This window comes from Micropterus salmoides, unplaced genomic scaffold (genome assembly GCF_014851395.1).
Source record: "Micropterus salmoides isolate LMB-PRFRI ecotype aquatic unplaced genomic scaffold, ASM1485139v1 Ms_hic_scaffold_916, whole genome shotgun sequence".
NCBI lineage: Eukaryota > Metazoa > Chordata > Actinopteri > Centrarchiformes > Centrarchidae > Micropterus > Micropterus salmoides.
The window spans coordinates 10,608-31,018 of record NW_024044700.1 but is presented as its reverse complement, the minus strand read 5'-3'; the positions used below and the strand labels follow the sequence as shown (position 1 = coordinate 31,018).

General features: G+C 44.3%; 1 pseudogene; it reads right to left on the bottom strand.

The window, feature by feature from the left end:
• Nucleotides 1-4: 4 nt before the first annotated feature.
• Nucleotides 5-20,064, bottom strand: LOC119896311 (annotated as a pseudogene).
• Nucleotides 20,065-20,411: the final 347 nt, after the last annotated feature.

Here is a 20,411-nt window from a genome sequence, read left to right as displayed (position 1 = left end):
GGTGGTGGTGAGCTGTGGGTCCGGAGCCCGGGTCATGTTTGTATGAGACAGCTCCTGCCCTGCCCCTCTGGCCCACCACCACTCCACCTAACTTGCTTGTGCGCGCATGAGCAAGCGATACAGTGCTGCCCCCCACCCCTCCACCAGCTGAAGGCAGGTAGATGAGCTGAGGCCCTCCGGCTCAAGGTATATGGTGAGTTTAGCAAAGGGCCTCGACGCCATCTTGGTCATCTCCTGGATGTGACGACGCTGCCCGACGGAAGTCCAGAAACTGCTTCACCTTCCACAGGAGGACGCACAAGACAGGAAGAGGAAAAAGCAGGAGAAGAAAACAGAGAAGAAGACAAAAAGATCGATGTGGGCTTGGTCCTGTCGCAGAAACAGCAGGCCCTGGGACTCTCCATGTCTCCTTTCAGTTCCAACACTCTCAGAGCGATGTAGAAGCGACTGGATTTCAGGGAGTGCACCTCATGGGGGAAAGTGATGACTACACGATCTCGAACACCACGGACAATCAGCACCGTCTGTGGTTTCCACACAGTGATGTAGCTGATGAGTCCTCACCCGCTCCTCCCTGATTTCTCTCTCTGCCACTTGGGGTTTTGCTTGAAGCTGCATTGGGTTACTGGAGTGCATGGAACTCCCAAGACTGGACGAGGCGTTGGCAAACACCTTTATAGGGGACGGAGGTGAATCCTTATCAACACCAGTCGTTGTCCCACGAGTCACCGATTCCTCCTCAATCTTGATGGTGTGAATCCCTGTGTACTGGTCCACATCCACAATGAAGGTGTCATGAGAGTTCGACACATACACCTCCACCTCACCAAACGTAACATCAATGGTGACCCGGATGTCAACATTGGTGAACTTTGGCTGTGCAGCGAAAACACAGTGCGCCCCTTGGGCAGGTTGCGAATGGCGGGATCATGGAAGCAGTTGGTCTGGGACGTGGGGTCAAAGCAGCATTCTGCGTCCACGTTGAACTGACGGTAGCACTGACGCCCATTCACCGGCGTGCCATTGAAGGAGTCTTTGCATGGCACACTAAATACAGGTACAAACAAAAACAATTTGAGCAAAAAGGAACAGAGCAAAGTCAAACTTTTTTCTTAATCCCAAAAAATGCTTTCATCAATGTAGAAAATGAAAATCCAAGGATGTATTTTGACACAGGCCAAGTGTAGAAAGATATGATGGTAACATTTTGCAAAGTGAAACCCTTTTTACATATTTGAAATCATCTCTAGCATGAGCATACCTGTTGCGTATAGCAATCTTTCTGAGGGCTGGTGAGACAGGAGGAGGTCTCTGTGTTGTTTTGGCAGGGGCAACCTGTGCCATCGGCTTCACACGTGTCTGCATGGCCATTACACTGACACCTGCAATGAAGAGGAGGAAATCCAAACAATAAAGATGAGAAATTCTAAACAAAAAGAGAAGAAAATCAGAAGACTATAAAGGAGAAAATCCAAACACTTTCAGTCGGAGTTTAACTAATTATAGAGATTCAATAAGTATTTTTACTGATCAAAACATTAAATTAGACATGGTAAGGTAAAAGAAGAATCATCATTGTGTGTACCAATAATGGTGGCTGTGGTAAAACATCCAGTATAATCAGCCTTTTTAAAACATTTAAAAGCCTTATGTTATATGCAACATATAAAGGCTTTGTAATGTTGGTCACAGCTTAGAGGAGTCAATTGACTGCTAAACAGCAAACATTGACTCACTTGTCACACTTCCCATGCAGCAGGAAGTAGCCATTGAGGCAGCTCTCGCACTTGTCCCCCTTGCTGTTGTTCTGGCAATTCACACACACAGCATTCTCTTCCGTGGGACCCTCAGACACCCAGTTCTGAATCTGATAAAGGGACAAAGACAGATCAGCAGAGAGCAAAAACAAAGATGGTGTTCAAGATAAAGCACACTACTAGTGTGTTTGTTTTACATGTAATCAGGAAAAGGTCACAAAGACGGCAGACACTTACGCTGTTGAGGTCCAGAGGGAAGAGGTGTGGGTTTTCAAGGGCTTTCTTATGTTCATCTCGGGATAAACACACAGCACTGTTTCCCCTGCAGAACTCCCGACATGGACGACAAGTGCCCCCCCTTGGCAGAGCCCACAAACAGAGGCTTACACTTCTCACAGTGCTTACCCTGGAAATTGGGGAAGTAGAAATCGTGACTAGTGTGCATGGGGGGAAAAAAAACTTTGTTTACAGTATTTGCATGTGGTTTACTACAAGCACTTACTATAGTGTTATTGTGGCACTCAAGGCAAACATCTGGCTTGGTAACACCAGCACAGTTGCTGTGCTTGTTGCAGCTGCACTGAGAGGAACAATTATCCCCCACAAATCCAAAGTGACACTGGCAAACTCCTGGGGACATGCAGGTGCCGTTCAGACAGCCTTGTGCACACACTGGTTCACACTGACCAGAAACACTATAAAGGTGAAAAACAAGAACAGGAGATTTGGGTAAAGCTGTCCAGTTACTATGAAAAGCAATACTATCCTTTTGTATTCAGTCCCTGAGGCATAAAGGTAGACTTCTAATCTTACCTGCTGAGTATGTAACCGTGTTTGCAGGTGCAGTGGTATCCCTGGGTAAGGTCGTGGCAGTCCTGGGTGCTGTTGCAGTGGTGATGACCGTTAGCACACTCATCCTCCTCTGGACAGTGGAGGAAGGACCAGCTGCTGTTTCTCAGGGGGCAAACGCCCTCACTACACCTGGTGAGAAGGAATGGAGGAAGGTGAGTGAATCAGGGATGAGAAAGCGTACATTTAGATTCACCTAAAATGTTCAAGTGAAAAATGTTCCTCCCACCAATGCTCAATTTATTGAGTGCATCAACAGAATATGTTTCTCACCATCAAGTCCTCCTTGCAGGCAGCGTCCAGCCCCATTGCCTCCCCGAGTAGAACACCAACCAACTGAGGCCTGGCAATGCACTGGGAGCACTGGGTGAGCTGGGAGCACTGTGGAGAGCAAGAGTCCACCAGAGAGCAGGCGACCACACTGACCCGCCTCACATCGCAGGGGCACAAAAGACGGGCTCATGCACTAGGAGGAAGGGAGAGAGGTTAACTATATCTGAACATGCTTTTCATAAATAATTGACACAAAATACATCTGTAAATTCAGGGTCATCTTACCTGCTGCAGAGCCATGCTCCACACACAGTGCTGCCAGCCCCCATCAGAGCCTCTGGAGCCCAGACAGAGGCTGCAGTTATGGAGACTGTGGCAGGGCGGAGGGCACGGCAGTGGGGGAGAAGACTCCACCTGCATGGGCGAGACGTTGAGCAGGGCGTAGCTGAAACACGTCCAGTCATAGGTAGGGTTCACACTCAGGATGCGCCTCGTCTCTCCTGGAGAAATCACAACTCAGTCAACCTTTTTTTATTAAGTGGAAAACATTTAGTGGAACAAAAATGGCCAAAATCTAGATAATGGTAACTCAGGGGAAATCTAAAGGGCTGTTTCATTTGAGCTGCACAACAATCTCCAAAATAATAACCCATACATATGTAGTTCTATACATTCCTATATGTACAAGGTGTGGTTATTGTCATCATTGAATCAAAGTTTGTACTGGACATCTTATCTATTTTCAGTTATTAATAAAAAGAGCTCAAGAGATCATCAGCTCTATTGCCCGGACCTGTGCGTTTGAATTGGCGAGTCCACATGCATTTTCCAGAAGCAGTACACTTGGGGCAGTCGGATGCCTCACAGCTGGTCTCAGTGCAGTTGCTGGACAGGAAGATTTCTCTCTGGTTGATCCGACAGTCATGTTCAGATGTACAGCTAACAGAGCTGCTGATACACGCGCCCTCTGGACAGTTTGTGCACCACTTACACTGTAGAGCAGGCTGGGAAATTAAGTAAAGAACAGATTTTAGTTGACAGACAGGAGCATTCTCTCTTTGAGCAAGTGACTGCATTAGACTAGGGGGGTCGTATGTTACCTGTGATGGACTGGAGAATGTTTTAGGGTGTCGTGCGAGGCATTCACTGCAGGTCTTCAATCTACGGCATTGGTCTGGCTGGCGAGGGGTTGGTGAACAAGGAGACTGGCCAGTGAAGCAGCCCATTCTGAAGGAGAGGGAGGGATGCATTTTATTTAGTAGATGCACGTAACTTGGAGCTCATTTATTTAGAGTTGCTTTCAGACGATTGTTACCTCTCAGCGGTATCAGAAGAAGCACAGATTCCCCTACACCAGACGCAGCTGCCTGTAGTGGTGTTGCAGGCCTCTGGTGTAGGCAGCAGGGCACAGGGGTCAGAGGGCAAAGAAAGGGTTAGGAGTCTGCCCAGCGTGACACCATTGAAGCCTCCTGACAGGAAGACACGGCCAGCCCAGCTTGTCATGGCAAGAGACACTGAACAATTTACTGGATCTCCTACAGCCGAGACTGAAGGAAAGAAATGGAAAGTGGTTAGGTTATGGTATGGTAAGTTATGATTCGAACACAACTAAATCAGCAGAAAGACTTAAGACAGTCACCTGGTTGTATCCAGGTGTTACAGTTGACTTGGTACAGAGACACTGAGTTACTGTAGTCTTCTGCTTCCGTCCTTCCCCCGACAATGACCATGGTGTCTTTGATCAAGGCTGCAGCGTGGAAGAAACGGGACAGGGGCTGCGTAGCAAAGAGATGATACAGCAAGAATAGATGTTATCTGAATGTAATGGACTGATAGGATAATAGGATAGGAGAAATGCATGGCTTGTCTAATGTACTGGCCTGTAAGATGGGGATAGAGACTAGATGAGTTCGGCCTCTTACCTTATTACCCTGTGAGGGGACCAGCAGAGACCAGGTGAGGTTGGGGTAGTACAGACTGTAGAGCTCGCCTGAGGGCTCCACAGTCTCTACATGGAAGCGGTAGCCTCCAAAGACATAGATGGCATCAGTCTGCTCATGGTAGACTGCTGAGTGGCCATATAAACCTGATTGAAGAACACATAAGGCAGAACAGAAGAGGAAAAAATGTTTGCTGCATCAGCCTTTGTGTTGATTGTGCTTGTAGAAGTGGTGCATAAGCCAATAGTTTATTAACCAAGGAAATGTTACCACAGTTAAAATACAAAAGGCCTCAGAAACCTGTAGGTGGTGTGCCAGTGTGAGGGGCAATGGTCCAATTTCCAGAATGAGGGCTGAACTCCAGCAGATGGTGGTTGAAGCCGTTCTCGGAAGAGTAACCTCCAATCAACAGCACAGAGGAATCTCGGCGTGCTGTTATAGTGTGGCCTGCCACCGGGGGCAGCACTGGGTTCTGTCAGAGGAGGAAGAAATTTTAATTTGTTAGAGGTAAAAAAAATATAAAAAAATAAACTTTAGATAGATATTATATATCCAGATATTTTGTATTTCCATGATAAATCTAATCCTAACCTTGTGTTCCCTCCAGACTAAACTGCTGAGATTGAGACTCCAGGTATCCATGGCAACACCGTTTTGAGTGACACCGCCCACCACCAACATGAAGCTGTGACTGGCTCCATGGCCTCCAAAGCCAGAATCATAACTGGTCAGCAGTGCAGAGGCGTGGTGATAACGAGGGCTAGGAGTCGAGCCTTCTTCCACAGAGCTGGTCAACATTTGGGTCCAACGGCGCTCTGACACAGAATATCTAAACGGAACAGTGCCAAAATATGTTATTATGCACATATAGACAATACATGGGCTATTAACATACGCCTCAAAAAGTGGACATTAATACTACTCTGAAAAGTCTCAAGTTGCCCCTACCTGTAGACATTTCCCAGAATACCCTCTGACAGAGAGAGCCCTCCATACATCCAGAGGTTGCCCTGTGGTCCAGACACCAGAGTGTGGCCCATCCTGTGGAGGAACCTGTGGGCTTGGTTCTATAGAACAACAGTGAATATGAATGTTTGCTTGTGCGGTGTTGAATTCATGAATTCTGCAGATTGAAATATTATATTATGTTATTGCCCCTACCAATGTCAGTTGTGTGTCCAGCAGTGTTTCCCAGACCAGGCTGTTGGAGTCCCGAGGAACAGAGCAGTCTGAGCCTGCCCAGCTGTCTGAGCACACACACACTCCCAGAGTCTGAGACGAACAGGATATGTTGGTTAGAAATCTAGGATTTGTTCTCTCCTCTTTTAGAATTTAAAATCTTGTTTTGAGTTTTTAACTGTAATTTCTTGAATAATTGGTGAAATGTGATTCTGGCTGGGTAACATGTAACCTATAATCCACACGACACATTATTAGAGGGGGCCGCGCTTTTAAATGGCTACAAATCACAGCAGAGGCTTCTGTCCTCTGTTTGTATACCCATCAGCTGTCATTTTTTTGCTGAATTTTATTATGAACACATCACAACTAACAGAGAGTAAATAAGAATAAAATCTGTTGTGCTATGGTACCCTAATACTAAAAAGTAGATTTTTGACATAACATCGATTCATGTGTTCCATGTGCCCAAAGGTAACTTGGAAAATAAAACCAAATGTAAACTTAATATAAATTGTCACAACTCATACTATATTACAAGCTCCTCTTCCTTCAGCGATTCCACAATCCTGAGGGCACATGGGCCGGTCGCAGTGGGGTCCACCATATCCCTCAGGGCACTGACAGAGTCCCCCTTGGCACTGTGCTCCGCCTGGACACACGGGTGACCCCTCTTCACCCTCATCAGAGCTCTGGTGACACTGCCGCACCCAGAAAGATGCGTTGAAGCCTTGAGGTTTGTTTGAGGAGACGTTGGCCTCAAAGTAGACAGAGATCACTCCTGGTGGTAAAAGAGAAAATACAATGCATTGAAAGTGACCTTGTGACTTTTGACTCTGTCTTTAAATGCCCACTATTAAGTCCCCAAATTCCCTGAGGTTAAATAATCTGTTGGGTACTTGTACTGTTTAGAGGGATGTGTGGTAGCTCTCAAGTACAATTTAAACTTTTGCAGTGCGCCTGTAATGGAGGCAAAATGTTTATATCTGAATGAATAGTTGGTGGAAACCTGAGGTGGCCTCCACAGTGATGGGCTGAGTCCTTGTGGTGCCACAAAATGCTCCAATCAGGTTGTGATCTGAATGTACAACTCCATTGCCCAGGAAACGAGGAAGGCCATCAAACACGTAGACAAAAGAGCTCTGCAAAACAAAACATAGGGAATGCACGGAAGCAGTTATGCACAGAGAAATATGATGCTACAGCACAAGTAACATGTTCATTTGCTCGTGTGTATAGTGAGGTCAGATTTATACTCACTTTACAATGTGTATGGGAGTCTGGGTTTAGAGTGAGGGCTACAGGGGGACACAGCTGTCTGGGCAGACAAGGTGCCAGGTTCTCAGTCACAGACAGGACCCACAAGCAATGAGAAAGTCCTCCTTTCCCCTCTGTGCCACTTCGCCATCCCAGAGAAGAGGAGAGGGGCATGGCAGAGGAGGAGGTGGAGGAGAGCAGCACAGAACGGCCCTGGCATTGGCGGTAGCATGTGCCATTGTTCCTATTGGAAAGAGAAAGTTGTCAGGATAAACAAGTTGCGATGAAAGGATCTGAAAACATAAAAATCACCCAAAATATTTTCCGTCTTTATCCATATCTTATTATAATCCTCATTCTTTGATTCAGACACAGAATAAATAAAATTGTGCATTGCACTCAAGGTGAAGCTCTCCTTACCTGGGGTCTCCATAGTAACCAGGCAGGCAGGACTCACAATGTGGTCCCTGAGTGTTGTGGGTACAGTAGCACTGGCCTGTCTGGTTGTGACAGTATCCTTGCAGAGGGTCGCCATGGCCGTTACACTCACATGGCACGCAGCCGCCACCACCAGCCAGGGCTGAACCAAAGCTACCTGGACGGCAGTGCTCACAGTGGGGCCCTGTGGTCCAATCTGAAAGACAAGGACAAGAATGTCAGCAGAGTAGATTTGAGTTTAGTTTTATGAATTTTGAGTATGATAAATTTGCCTGGTTTAATAGGAGTTAAATACAAAACATGACTGAGAATACGCTATTGAAATGAGCCATCTATTAAGGTCTCACCTTGGCATTCGTCACATATTCCTGGTGCAGTAATACAGGTGGAATGGAAGTTGCAGCCACAGTCCACATCACATTCAACGCCACTGAGAACCAGAGTGGCAGGGTCGGACGTCCAACCAAGGGAACATTCACACTCAAAGCGGGGGCTGCCACTACACTGGCCCTCACGACACTCATTGTAGCAACTGTGGGAGGGGGGGAAAAAGTGGGGGTCAAAAGCAATTCTGATGGTTATATGGGAAAGGAGAAAAATATTTTTAGGTTAAGAGAGTGATGGATGAATCTACAGAGGAACACATTTGTAGGTGAAGACTCTTACGTCTGGTTGCAGTGCAGTGTGCCATCCCCTGTGTATCCCCTCTCACAGTGGCACTCATAGGAGGTGGGAGTGTTGATGCAGGTGGCGAAGGGGTGACAGTTGTGGAGACCCAGCCTGCATTCCTCTACATCAGGGCAGGTGGGGTACGACCAGATCGCATCTTGCTCTTCGTCATCCAAGTGCTCCAGCTCCATCTCCATTTCCAGGGGTCGAGGTGGGGCTGAGGTCTGGGGCTCAGGGCTGGAAAAGCAGGGCAAGGAGACGTGAAGATGAACAGGTATACTATTATCCATTTATCTATCCATCTCTTTTGTTATGGTTTGCAACATAAAGCTGGAGTGCATTCTAAGGTATGTGAAGGTTGCAGAAAGTAAAACTCCACTGTCTTTAATACACATGAATTATTTATTTTTCAAATTAATATAATTAATAACATTTTATATTGTCTCTCAATATAGACTGTGACCAGTGGATTTTATGTATTGAAGAATCTTGCAAATGTTTATCAAAATAATCAGGAAAATTAACTGCTTATGATTTATTATTGATGCTTCTTGTTATTTCACTATTCCTCTTGCTGCTGTAACACTGCAAATATCCCCACTGTGGGATTAATAAAGAATTATCTTATCTTTAAACTAAATACTTATTGCATTTTTTCATATTTAACTTGGAGTAATTGATTAGTAACAAACAAGTTATGGACCCCTTCCCCTTCCAAAGACTGGACCACCATCCTCCCACAATATTTAAAGTATAAACATACCCCTATAATAAAAGCCATATGCTTAAAGACGGCTTACTGCATCAGGTCATAAAAATGTAATAAGAGATATCTTACTTTGCAGCCCGTGCTTCAGCCACAGCCACACTGCAGTTATACACCGAAGGGTCATCTATTCCTGCCCAGTCTCCCCTCAAACATCTGAAAAGGTGGAAAACATGAAATAAATACAAGAAAATCACAATAAAAACAATGACTATTAACATATCAACAATTTGATAATAAAAAGGGATTTATAAATTAGTCATTCAAATCAGGAATGTTGGCTCTATATGTTTTTTTTCTCTGTACAGTGTGCTTATCACAGCGTTGTTAAGTGTTTGCCATACTTACTTTCCAATTGTGGGATTGTTGTAGTCACCACACCAGCCACACTGGAATGTCCGCAGACAATCTGTGCACACATTCAAAGCTGAACACTGCTTACACTGTGGAACCGAATGAACACTGAGGAGAATGAGAATAAGGAATATTAGATTATTGATATAAGGTTCATTTCAACTTACTGACTAACAAAAAAAAAATCATAAATGCACACACAAAACTTTATTTATTTTTACACTCTTTATCTTCTTTCTGTTCAAGTAATGTGAGTTTATGTGTTCAAGTTTGAATCATCAAAACTAACAGGAAAGCAGGTAACTTGTATGTGCAAATACTTATTCTGTGTATTATGTGTATCAACTAAAAATAAAACACAAAAATCCTCATTTTACCTGTCGTACCAGTCCCTGCACTCTCCATAGGGGTACTTTGTGAGGTAGGCGGCAAAATAGAAGCAGGCCTGGGCTGACTCACACCATGCACACTGGCTGGAGTTAGAGAGGCACTCACCACACGTCTTTCTCCTTTGCAAGACAAAAGATGACCAGAGAGGGTAGGACAAAAAGGTTGAGCTGTAGGTTCTTACTTGTAATTACCTGTGTTAAAAATATAGCTTTTCAACTCACTGGTTGCAGACTTTAGGACACCCTCTTGGGTCACGTATGGAGCCATCTAGTCTTCCCCGTCGACTGCACTGGTAGTCGCCTTTCTTGCTGGAGTTTATCTGCCATTCGCAATAAGGGTCCTGCAGGCCAAAGTTAGTATGGCTCAGAAATACAATTGCTGCAACTTAAGTTATTTAGCAAAGTGACATTCTATGTTAAAACTTTTTTAAGTGTTATCCGTGATTTACCTGAGTACAAGCGGAGCAGTCTCTGTACTCCTCACACAGGGTACAGTGCTGGGGTGCCAACAGCAGATGGCGCTGACCTTCTATCTTGCCTTCCTCCTTCTCTCCCTCAGGGCAGGGCTCGAGATCTGGACTATCACGCAGCAGGCAGCGGGACAAAGACGGGCACCAGCCACAAGACTGATCGGACAGACAGGCCAGACAGGACATGTACCCTGAGCAGAAACCTGAGCGGTAAGGCTCCAAGAACAGGAAGGAGATCTCCTAGAAGGAGAGCAAATTATGTGGATATGAGGTAGGATATGAGTTTGTTTCTAGAGAAGGAATCTCACTGAGCAGAAATGTACATTTATGTAAATGTACAATTTACATTTTTTTTAATGCAGGTTAAAGCTCTTTGCTTTAGTGGATAAGCACAGGTAGAACAGGTGTCAGTACTCACACTTCCTCCAGGCAATGTTCTGTTCCATATCAGGGCCATCTCACTGGTCTGTCCTGAGCCTGAGTTGTTAAGGTAGCCCTCAGCCTGAACAAGGTAATGGTTGCCCCTGGTCAGGTTGGAGAACAGTTTACTCCCATCTGTGCGAGCCAGCAGCTTCAACTCCTTCTCCTGCTGGGCTGCCCAGCGACCCACCACCTCCTGCTCGATGCATAGAGAATTACAGGAAAAGAAATTATATTATTGGAAATTCTATTAATAAGAATAATGTAATATTTATTACAAGGCTGTGAATTAAAATTTAAAATGTACAATCTATTACACTATTTCTCCACATTTCAATTCACTATTGTGCGTGTTTAATTTTTGGGGAACACTTAAGCATCGAAACTGTCAAGAGACATACAGTCTGGCTGTCAATTAAGGTAGATCCAATCCATACTACAGCAGATATACAGGGAGGTATTTGTCCTGTGCTGATTGTGGATAACTGCGTTCCAATTGTGACAATGTTATTCCAGTGGTAATAAAATCAAACTAAAATATGTCCAGTGGAAATTACAAAAAAAAATAAATAAATAAATAAATGAATCTGTGGAAACTTCAATTTCAAATGTGCAATTTATTGATTTTTAAATAAATTGCACATTTGCTTGTGTTGACATGCACGTTCCCTCACCAGTTGGCTGGAGTTGGGCCCTGATGCCATTCGAGCCTCAAAGTGGAGCCTCTGGATGCGAGCCCACATGGAGACGGTCTCAGTGGGAGCGGGCGCAGGCGGAGGCCCCCCCACAACGGGTGGATGAAGCCCCTGAACTGCAGGGCTACGTCCATTTCTGTGGTGGGGCTAAGGATGATGGTGGTGCTGCGGAGGATGGAAACCTGGCGAAGGGGTGAGGAGGATGGAGGGTAGTGGAGGATGGATGTGGAAGTGGAAACACATCAACAGAAGCACTATTCTCTACAAACTGCTCCACAAGCTTGACAAACTACTTGAAAAAAGGAATCTTCTCTATGAGCGAAATGCAAGACAGACAGCGAAAAAGATCAAAAGAGAGAAGTGAGCTTCGGAGTCAAGAGGTTAAAAAGCCAAGAAAACAAGGTAGAAGTGAACAAAAAGAGAAACAATCATAAAGTTGGAGAACTGCAGTGGAGTCAAAGCGTCAAAGTAATGTTCGAGGCAGGAAGGAGGGATAAGTATAAGCAGAGAGGGAAGTAGTTACAACCACAACTAGCACAGTTAGCACTTGAGATTTGGACTCCGTACCTTGTCAGGCTGGGAGTCGTTGCGGGGGTGCTGGAAGGTGAGCAGGTGCAGTCCCGGGACATAGTTCTCGGTGCGACAGGAGTGGAGGGAGGTTAGGAAAAGGGTACGCTCCCCCCACCAGCCGTACGCCCCTGAGATCTGGTCCACACGGCACGCACTTCGCTCTGTGAGACCGAGAGGGAGAGGTCAGCACACAAAGAACACATCTGACCTCTTAATATCTTATAATACAGCAGTTTCCTAAAGTGTACTACTGTACTGAAACAAGTCTGTTCTGTGACTTTTGTGTGACGTGTGTTCAAAAAAAGAGAAAAAATGACATGACCTCACTGCACCAAAGGAAGTATGCGATTGGACAGACAAGTCAAATCATGGTCTGAGTAGCCTGTCCATTCTCAACTGGGTGTAGTCAAGTCACTGTGCTCTAACTCTGAAACACGCCCAACATGAGTCTAGTCCCTCCCATGTCAACTCCCAACATCTATTTTTTTTTTTTCCCCCAGTCTGAGGCTTAGCCCTTCTCTTCTGCCCTCCTTCCTCCCTCCCTGGGTCTCACCTGACACTGGTAGGCAGGACTCATTCTGAACACACCAGCCAAATTCCCCAGGGGCACGGGCCAGAGAAGCTGGAGTGCCACTGAACACCAGACAGGATTGGCAATCAGACAGGAAGCGAGCCAGGCCCAGGCAACCAGTACTGCCACACTGTGAACACAAAACAGGGACTATAAACTGCAACGTTAATCCTGACAGATATATATACATACAGGCATATCAAAGGGAAACAAATATTTTGGGTGTCTCCCAACGTGGAAATGGATATAACAACCACAAGGCTGTGCAGGGGGAAGTGTTACCGGATTAGTGGGCTGGTACTCTCGACAGCGGCCTTCACACCAGCTGCACTCCGGGTTCTTAAGGCACATACTTTCATCTAGCGCCTCAGCACAAACAGCGTCCTGGTAAAGCAATGCACACACACAAACACACTGGTTTTAACAATTTAGTTATCCATTTTTAGTCTTGTTCAACATAACTTTCTCATCCTTTCTCCCATCAGTCTTTTTACAGTCTTCCCAAAGAGACATGACTTTCTGTTCCCTTGTCTTCTGACACTCACCCTGTCACCTTCATCACTACTGACGAACAGTGGAACTTTGTAAGCCACCAGGTCTCCACGGGCAACACCGCTGTAACCCCCGGCAACCAGCAGCACTCGTCCCTCCATCACAGCAGCAACATGTGAGTATCGCCCCCTCACAGCATCCCCATCTATGATAAAGATGAAACTTTTGTAGGCACTGAATGTGCAGAACAATCAAGATTGTGTGACAGACGACACAGTATAAAGGAACTCACTGAGTGACCATCTCTCTCCCGCAGACACCCATTGGTGACAGCCCAGATGGTAAAAGAAGATCTCCTCGTCATAGCACTTCTCCTCCTGGTAGTGAATATGGACGTTCCCCCCTGGGAGGGAAAGGCAGGAAGAAAATAGATAAATACATGCCGGACAGAACCGATTAAAATAGATTACGTCTGCTAATTTTCTGGATGCTCACCGTAGACCACCATGTAGTTTCCAATGACAGTGGCTGAGTGGAAAGCTCTCTCTCTGGGGCCTGTTGCTGGGAAACGGGAACGGAACGATGTCCAAAACCGCCTGTCCACGTGGAATACGTCGGTGCTGTTCACCCTCACACTGAACCTTGTGAAAATATACAGCAAGTGCAGTTGACATATCTATAGAACAGGGGTATTCAATTAGAGTTCAAAGAGGTCCAGTTAGAGAAAATTTCCCAAAGCAAACGACTAACCTGCGTTTTCATTCAGGGCCAGAAAGTACAGTTGTATAAACATATATGTTTTTAGTCAACAACTGACAAAATTTCAACAATATTAAGTTTTCACATCAAACTGGAGGGATAATAAATAATAACTACTCTAATAATAAATTCTAAATTTAAGTAAACTAAAATAAAGTGCGTAAATTTTAGAAAAAATTAAATAAAAAGTGTAGCTTGAAGTGATAAAGTGTGGTCTTAACCAATTTTATAATAAACACTTCACACATCTTAGCAAATGAGCAGCTGTAATGCCTCCTCTTCTCTTTCATTCCCTCTTACAGAGCTACCACTTTCCTACTTTCTCTTGTTCAGTGAGAAACGGGAGATCTAACTTGTCCTGCCAGCTAGGATTGGAGATATATGAGACATTCTGGTTCTGCCCGTGGGAGGAATGTACATGTAAAAATCTCTACATACTTGATTAAAAGCCATGTGAAATCTATTTTCTCTTTCGCCTCCTCTCTCTGTGTGCGTTTCCAAAACTTCTCTGGTGAATCGACTCGAATGCACAGATTTGATTGGCTGAGCAGTATCACATGAGATGATTGAAGCACATGCGATTGGTCTGTGAGTTTCCTGGGCCGCTAAACCAGTACAGTAAATCCTAGAAAAGCTGCGCGGGTTCAAATAGAAATGCTCCGTCACAAGGTAGTAAGTCTCAATAATAGATTCTGTAGGTCAGCGGTCCGGAGAGGACAGCGTCTGGGTCCGGATCCGGACCGCGGTCCGCCTATTAGTGACCTCTGCTATAGAAGATGCTGTATACTTTATTTACTTGTTGGAATTATTCTCAAAATGTTATTTGGGTAACCCCTTGTTTTATTATTTTAAATAATTTCTACATCTGCTTTTATTATCTTTATCTTTTACTGGAGTACAAGTTTTCCTACAGCAATCCCATTTTATCTAATCTAATGGGGCAAATAGTTTAGAATTCACTGTGTAAAGAATCTGAAATATCATACCTGCAGTCCCCAAACAAATAGAGATACACACAAATAGAGATACACTCCAAAACTGACTCTATAACTATCCAGCCAGAAAGTCGACAAAGAGCACGGCTGCAGGATCTCAACAAGTCAGCAAAATCAGGCAGGCAAAGTGCTCGGCTTCTAAAATGCTCCCTGTTGGGTATGCCGTGCAGAGGACGCAGAGAGATTTGCCTGGTAGTGGAGGCTCAGAAAGGACAAATTAACAAGTCAACAACACGGGACAGGCAAAACTCTCTACTTCTGAAATGCTTCCAGAGGGATTTAAAGCTGCACAGATTGCAGGTTGTTTTGGTTGTGTGGTGTGGTTTTATTTTATTTATGTTTTATTTATTTAGGATATTTAAAAAAAAATTTTGGACACTTTCAATGTGAAATTTAAAAAATAAAATACTGTAGCTCTCTTAAAGGGTGTACTTGCATTATACTATTGTATTATTGTTAAATAAGTGGCAAAAAAGGGTTTAAAATGACAATAATACTGTTTATCGCAATTATTTCTGGGACAATATATCATCCAACAAAAGTAGTTATCGTGACAAGTGAGAGTTGTGTACAAAACATTGACACACGAATGCCAGGTCCATATTTTCCCTTGGTTTTGCCTACTGGCTATGTGTGTATTACTGTATCCACTATGCTCATGCATGAGAGGGTGTGTACCTGGCAGTGGTAGGCCTGTGGCCTCCGTAGACCAGCAGTGTCCTGGATGGGCTGTGGAACACCATGGAGTGGCCCGCGGTGGCCGGGGGCTTCCCACCGGTAGGCTGAACAGCCTCCCATCGTCCAGAGCCATGCAGGCCAAACCGATACAGAGAAGATGAAAACATATCCTCCTCAGTGCGACCTGGGAAATAAACAGAAAGAAAAAAGAAAGATGCTGCTTAAGTATGATATTTCTCAATGGATAACGTACAATCCAAACACAGAGTGGAAGGTGACAGTATAATGTGAAACCCACCTCCAAATACATAGAGATAATTGTCTACTACAGCTGCAGCGTGATTGGCCAATTTAGGAGCACTTTGTGAATTTGAAAAGCCAAGCTGTTGCCAGTCATCGTGGAGTGGCCGATACATCCAGACATCACTGGCCAGGGAGCCACTGGCTAGTTCTCCTCCAAAGATAACCATATTACCCATCCATTCTACTGCTGTGTGGGAATGACGAGCCACCTGACAACATAAGAGCCAACCAGTGCAGAAAAGAAGTGAATGAAAATGAAAGGTAAATTAATAAATGTGAGCAACATGAACACAAAAAACAGGTAATTGGGGGAAATCAAGTTTTAACAGAACATATATTTCTATCAACAGCAATAAACTAATTACTTGTTTACATGGCATTTGAAGAATCAGGTTACAGCACAAGGCTGATTTTGACCAAATTGCGTACATAAACAGAGACAAAAGACACAGTATATGAGATGCAAGACCAGGAAGAAGCAAAAACTGTGTGTGTGTGTGTGTGTGTGTGTGTGTGTGTGTGTACATCCACAAACCACTTACAGGAGAGTGACCATAAGACCTGCTTTCCCATTGGTTGGATGAGAAGTTATATTTGATCAAGTCACCAAGAGCTCTGTTCAGGTCAAACCCTAGGGGAAAGGAAGTAAAAATCACATCAACCAGGGCTGGAGTGGTAATCTGGCATACCGGGCAAATGCCCGGTGGGCTGATGGAACGTAAATTATTTATTTATATAGGCCTAACTGTTTTTAAAAAATGGGACAACGATTGGCCCATAAAGCATGGACAGCGGCCCATTGGGTAACTTTCTATACAGACATTGGGCTGGCCCAATCACATCTCTTACTGGCCCCCCACCAACTCCCCCTCTGCCCTTTGTTTTTTGCATTGCGGGCCAAAAAAAAACCCCCAAAAAACCCAACATTCTTCAGACGTCTGCAGCCAAATACTTGAAGGAGTAAAGGCGAGCCATGGCCAATGCCAGGCAGAGAAGGAGGCTGTGTTAGCAGAGCAGAGTGACAAAGTGACAGGGCTAAATGCGAGAGAGCAGGAAGAGAGTGGAGGTGGAGAGGAAAGCATGGAGTAGCTCAACCTGTAGTGAGGGAGCAGGGAGGGAGGGTCATTTACACTGGGGACACTGGGGACAGGTAGCCACCACTTTTTGAAAGCATTTGTTAAAAATGTTCTGAAAAACAGCTTGCACCAAGAAATGTTAATTAACAAATAAAAATGCTATGAAAAAGGTTTATTTGCACAATAAGCCTGCAATGCAATGTAAATATAGAAGAAAACTCTGCGTTATCCAAAAAAAGTAACTTAAGCTAAAAAATAATAAGCTACTGATTACTGCATTCTATTATATTTTTATATTGTGAATTGTCACCTGCCAATTTTGTGCTTCCCTTAATAAAGACCACCATAAATTGGTGCAGAAAATGTCTCCAGAATGCAGGAAATTAAGTGTTTAATGCTCAAAATCTTCTGGGGGAGGACACCCAGACCCCCCAATCAAATATTTCATCAACAAATATTTTTTCTAAATAGTAGACATATTAAACAATATTCTTGTCATACAGTCATGGCCACCAATCTTGTGCAATGTCTCAGTGTTTCCTCACACCCCTAATCTGACCCCCTAAATGGAAGAATGGTGTATTGGTGAGGGGTGTCCGATCGATTTTGGTGACATCAAACCCACTGATGTCATTAATCATCAAAAACACTATCAGATACAGTAGAGTAAAAGTAAAAAAAATGTATAATTAATATTGTAGTTGTTTCAAATCGAACCCTTAAAATATAAGTTCTTTGTAGTTCTAAATAGTGTGCAAGTACAAGTTAGAGTTTAACAAATCTGCTGGAGAATGAAGGACCATTAAGTTGCTGCAAATGTGTTGAGAGGGGGTGTTCACAAATCTTAAAACAACATCTGTGGAAATTAAGTGTCACTCTCACCGCCAAACAAGTACAAGGCTCCAGTGGAGGACAGGTACACGCCAGCAGAACCCGTCCTGGGAGGCGTGTAGGGGTTTTCCTCACTCACACGCCACCACTGCCCTGCACCACTGTCGTTATGGAAACCAAGCTGGCAGCTGTGACCCAGGAAGCCTGGGTTACACACACAGCGCTCTCCTTTCTGAGACAAAACATGGAGAATTTCTCTGTTAAAGGCAGGAATCTGTGTGTGTGTGTGTGTGTGTGTGTGTGTGTGCGTGCGTGTGTTTGTATTTCCTACTCTTACCTTGTCACACTGGCCATTCACAGAACATGCCTGGGAGCACAGAGGGGTCGTACAAGCTGCTCCTCCCCAACCCTGATGGCAGTGGCACTTCAATGTAGAGGAATCACAGCGTCCGTGACCGCCACAGGCTCCAGGGCACAAAGAGAAGGTGTAGGTTGCATTGAAGCCAAGGAGGTTGTAATTAGCATCACTGAATAGATGAAGCAGCATCTGGAGCAAGGAAATTAAATAACAGACACAAAGTTAACGTTTGCCATAGAATGCTTTAGGATTTCTTTTTTTAGGTGTGAATTGGTTACCTTGCCAGACTTGGCTTCAATAGGTTGAGGCAGAGTGTTGCCACTCAGACTGGCTAGGAGAGGGCTCTGGTAGGAGTCTCCATCATAGACAAACAGGTAGTCATATGTACACTCAGTGTCCATAAAGGTGAAATTTAAGACAATGCGGTGACTGCTGTTGGGAGCTGGAAGATGTACAAAAGGTGGGAAATATCAGTGAGAGTAACTGACAGTCTGCAAATTACTTGTTTCATCTCCAATTTCCTGTACACAAGATCTTAGCACATTATACCTTTGATAAGCCACTCGCAGTTCCCATTGACAGAATAGTTTCCTGGACCATCTGTGACATAGCCTGGTGGTCCCCTCAACACGTGCCTGTGGCCCTTGCAGTCCCCTGCCTGGCACACAGGCAACTCAGCCAACAGCAGAACCACCAGGATGAAGGAGACAGGGAGGGGGGAGGCCATCACTGGCACCACCTGAATGATGGGAAGAAAAAAGGTTAAAGAGAATAATTTGGTGTTGGTCCTAATACAACACTTTACCACCACAAATATGCAGCAGCATCATGCAGCAAATGCGGACCAACATCCTAAATTTCAGTTGGGTCAAGCACTTAATCTACCACACAACAAAAATAAACTATGTCAGCAGGATATAGAGGATTATTTCTATGTAAATCCAGAGTCTACTAACACTATTTCGTGTGGCCTTAGCAGTCCCCTGCCTGTTTACATAATTCTCTTTCAGACTGATCTCAGGGCAAGATTTTAATTTAAGTATGGATAAACCTTCTGCAAAGTGCAATGTCATTCACACTGCAGAAGCAAACTCACATAAAAGTGGCTAAATTACAAAATTCACTTCTCAGAGGAAACCTCTGGAAAAATACTGATTACTGAGCTAACATCTGTTAGCCGTATGTAAATTAACGTTACAGTAACGTTAGCTCACTAACGTTCACAGTGCACCAATCTCACAAACATAACAGTAACGTTAACGTCACACTACGGTCTTTTACACATGTAGTGTTATATGCAAACACTGCTATACTTTACACCAACATAGCGTTTATTAATTGCTTACATCATTCTCACATCCAACTAGCTAAAAGGATAAAGTAAGTAGTATCAGCAACAAGGTGCTCTCAACAGACTATCACAACAAAGCTAACGGAAAAGCTTGCTAAGCTACCTAGCCGAATAACGTTTACAGCCATGGGCCGTTAGCTGGCTAACGTTGGTTTGTATATTTGCATAATGGTACTCACCAGTTCCCGTCTCTTTGGTCCCATGGTAATTCACATTTTCGGTGACCCTTTAACGCTAGCTACCACATCAGCTAACTTGTCGTTTGTGAGTGCACAAAACTGACAGCTAAATCAGCTTGTAGCTTCTGAACCACCGCAGAGGACAACTGACTGGGTCTACAAGACAGTGGTCTGCTAGCTTGTTAGCTACGGCTAACGTTAAGCCAAATCCAGATGCGCAATCGTCATTGGATGAAAAATCTACCAGGATAAGTCATTCTTGGGAATAATTCATCACTGTGAGATATATGTATCTAAAACTGGGCCATTACACTAGTAAGAAATGCTGCCCGCTAACAACGAAACATTTTGTCCGCATCGACCCGATCCCTGCAGTCCATGGTGAGACTGATGCCCGTTGTTTTGGTGTTCCTGGCTGGCTAGCAGCGACCGATGGTTGCCAACACAAAAGACAGCGCTGCAAATAGCATGTCCCACCACTGCCATCCAGTGGAGATGGGAAACAACGTTCAAACATCTGGAGATGATGTTAAACAGAGACGTTTTATATAGCCTATAAGGAACTTTGTTTTAAACCACTCAGAGACAATAATATATTGCAAAAGGCCGTTTTTATACCTTCGTTATGCACTGTACAACTATCCTCTGAATTTCCTGCAATTTTATCTATGCAAATATCGAATTTACAGGGCAATACTCTTTCCATTATAAAATGAAAAGTAAAGTATGTCCATATACTATATCATATACATAAACACCACTTCATGTATTTCCATTCAATGCTTATTTCTC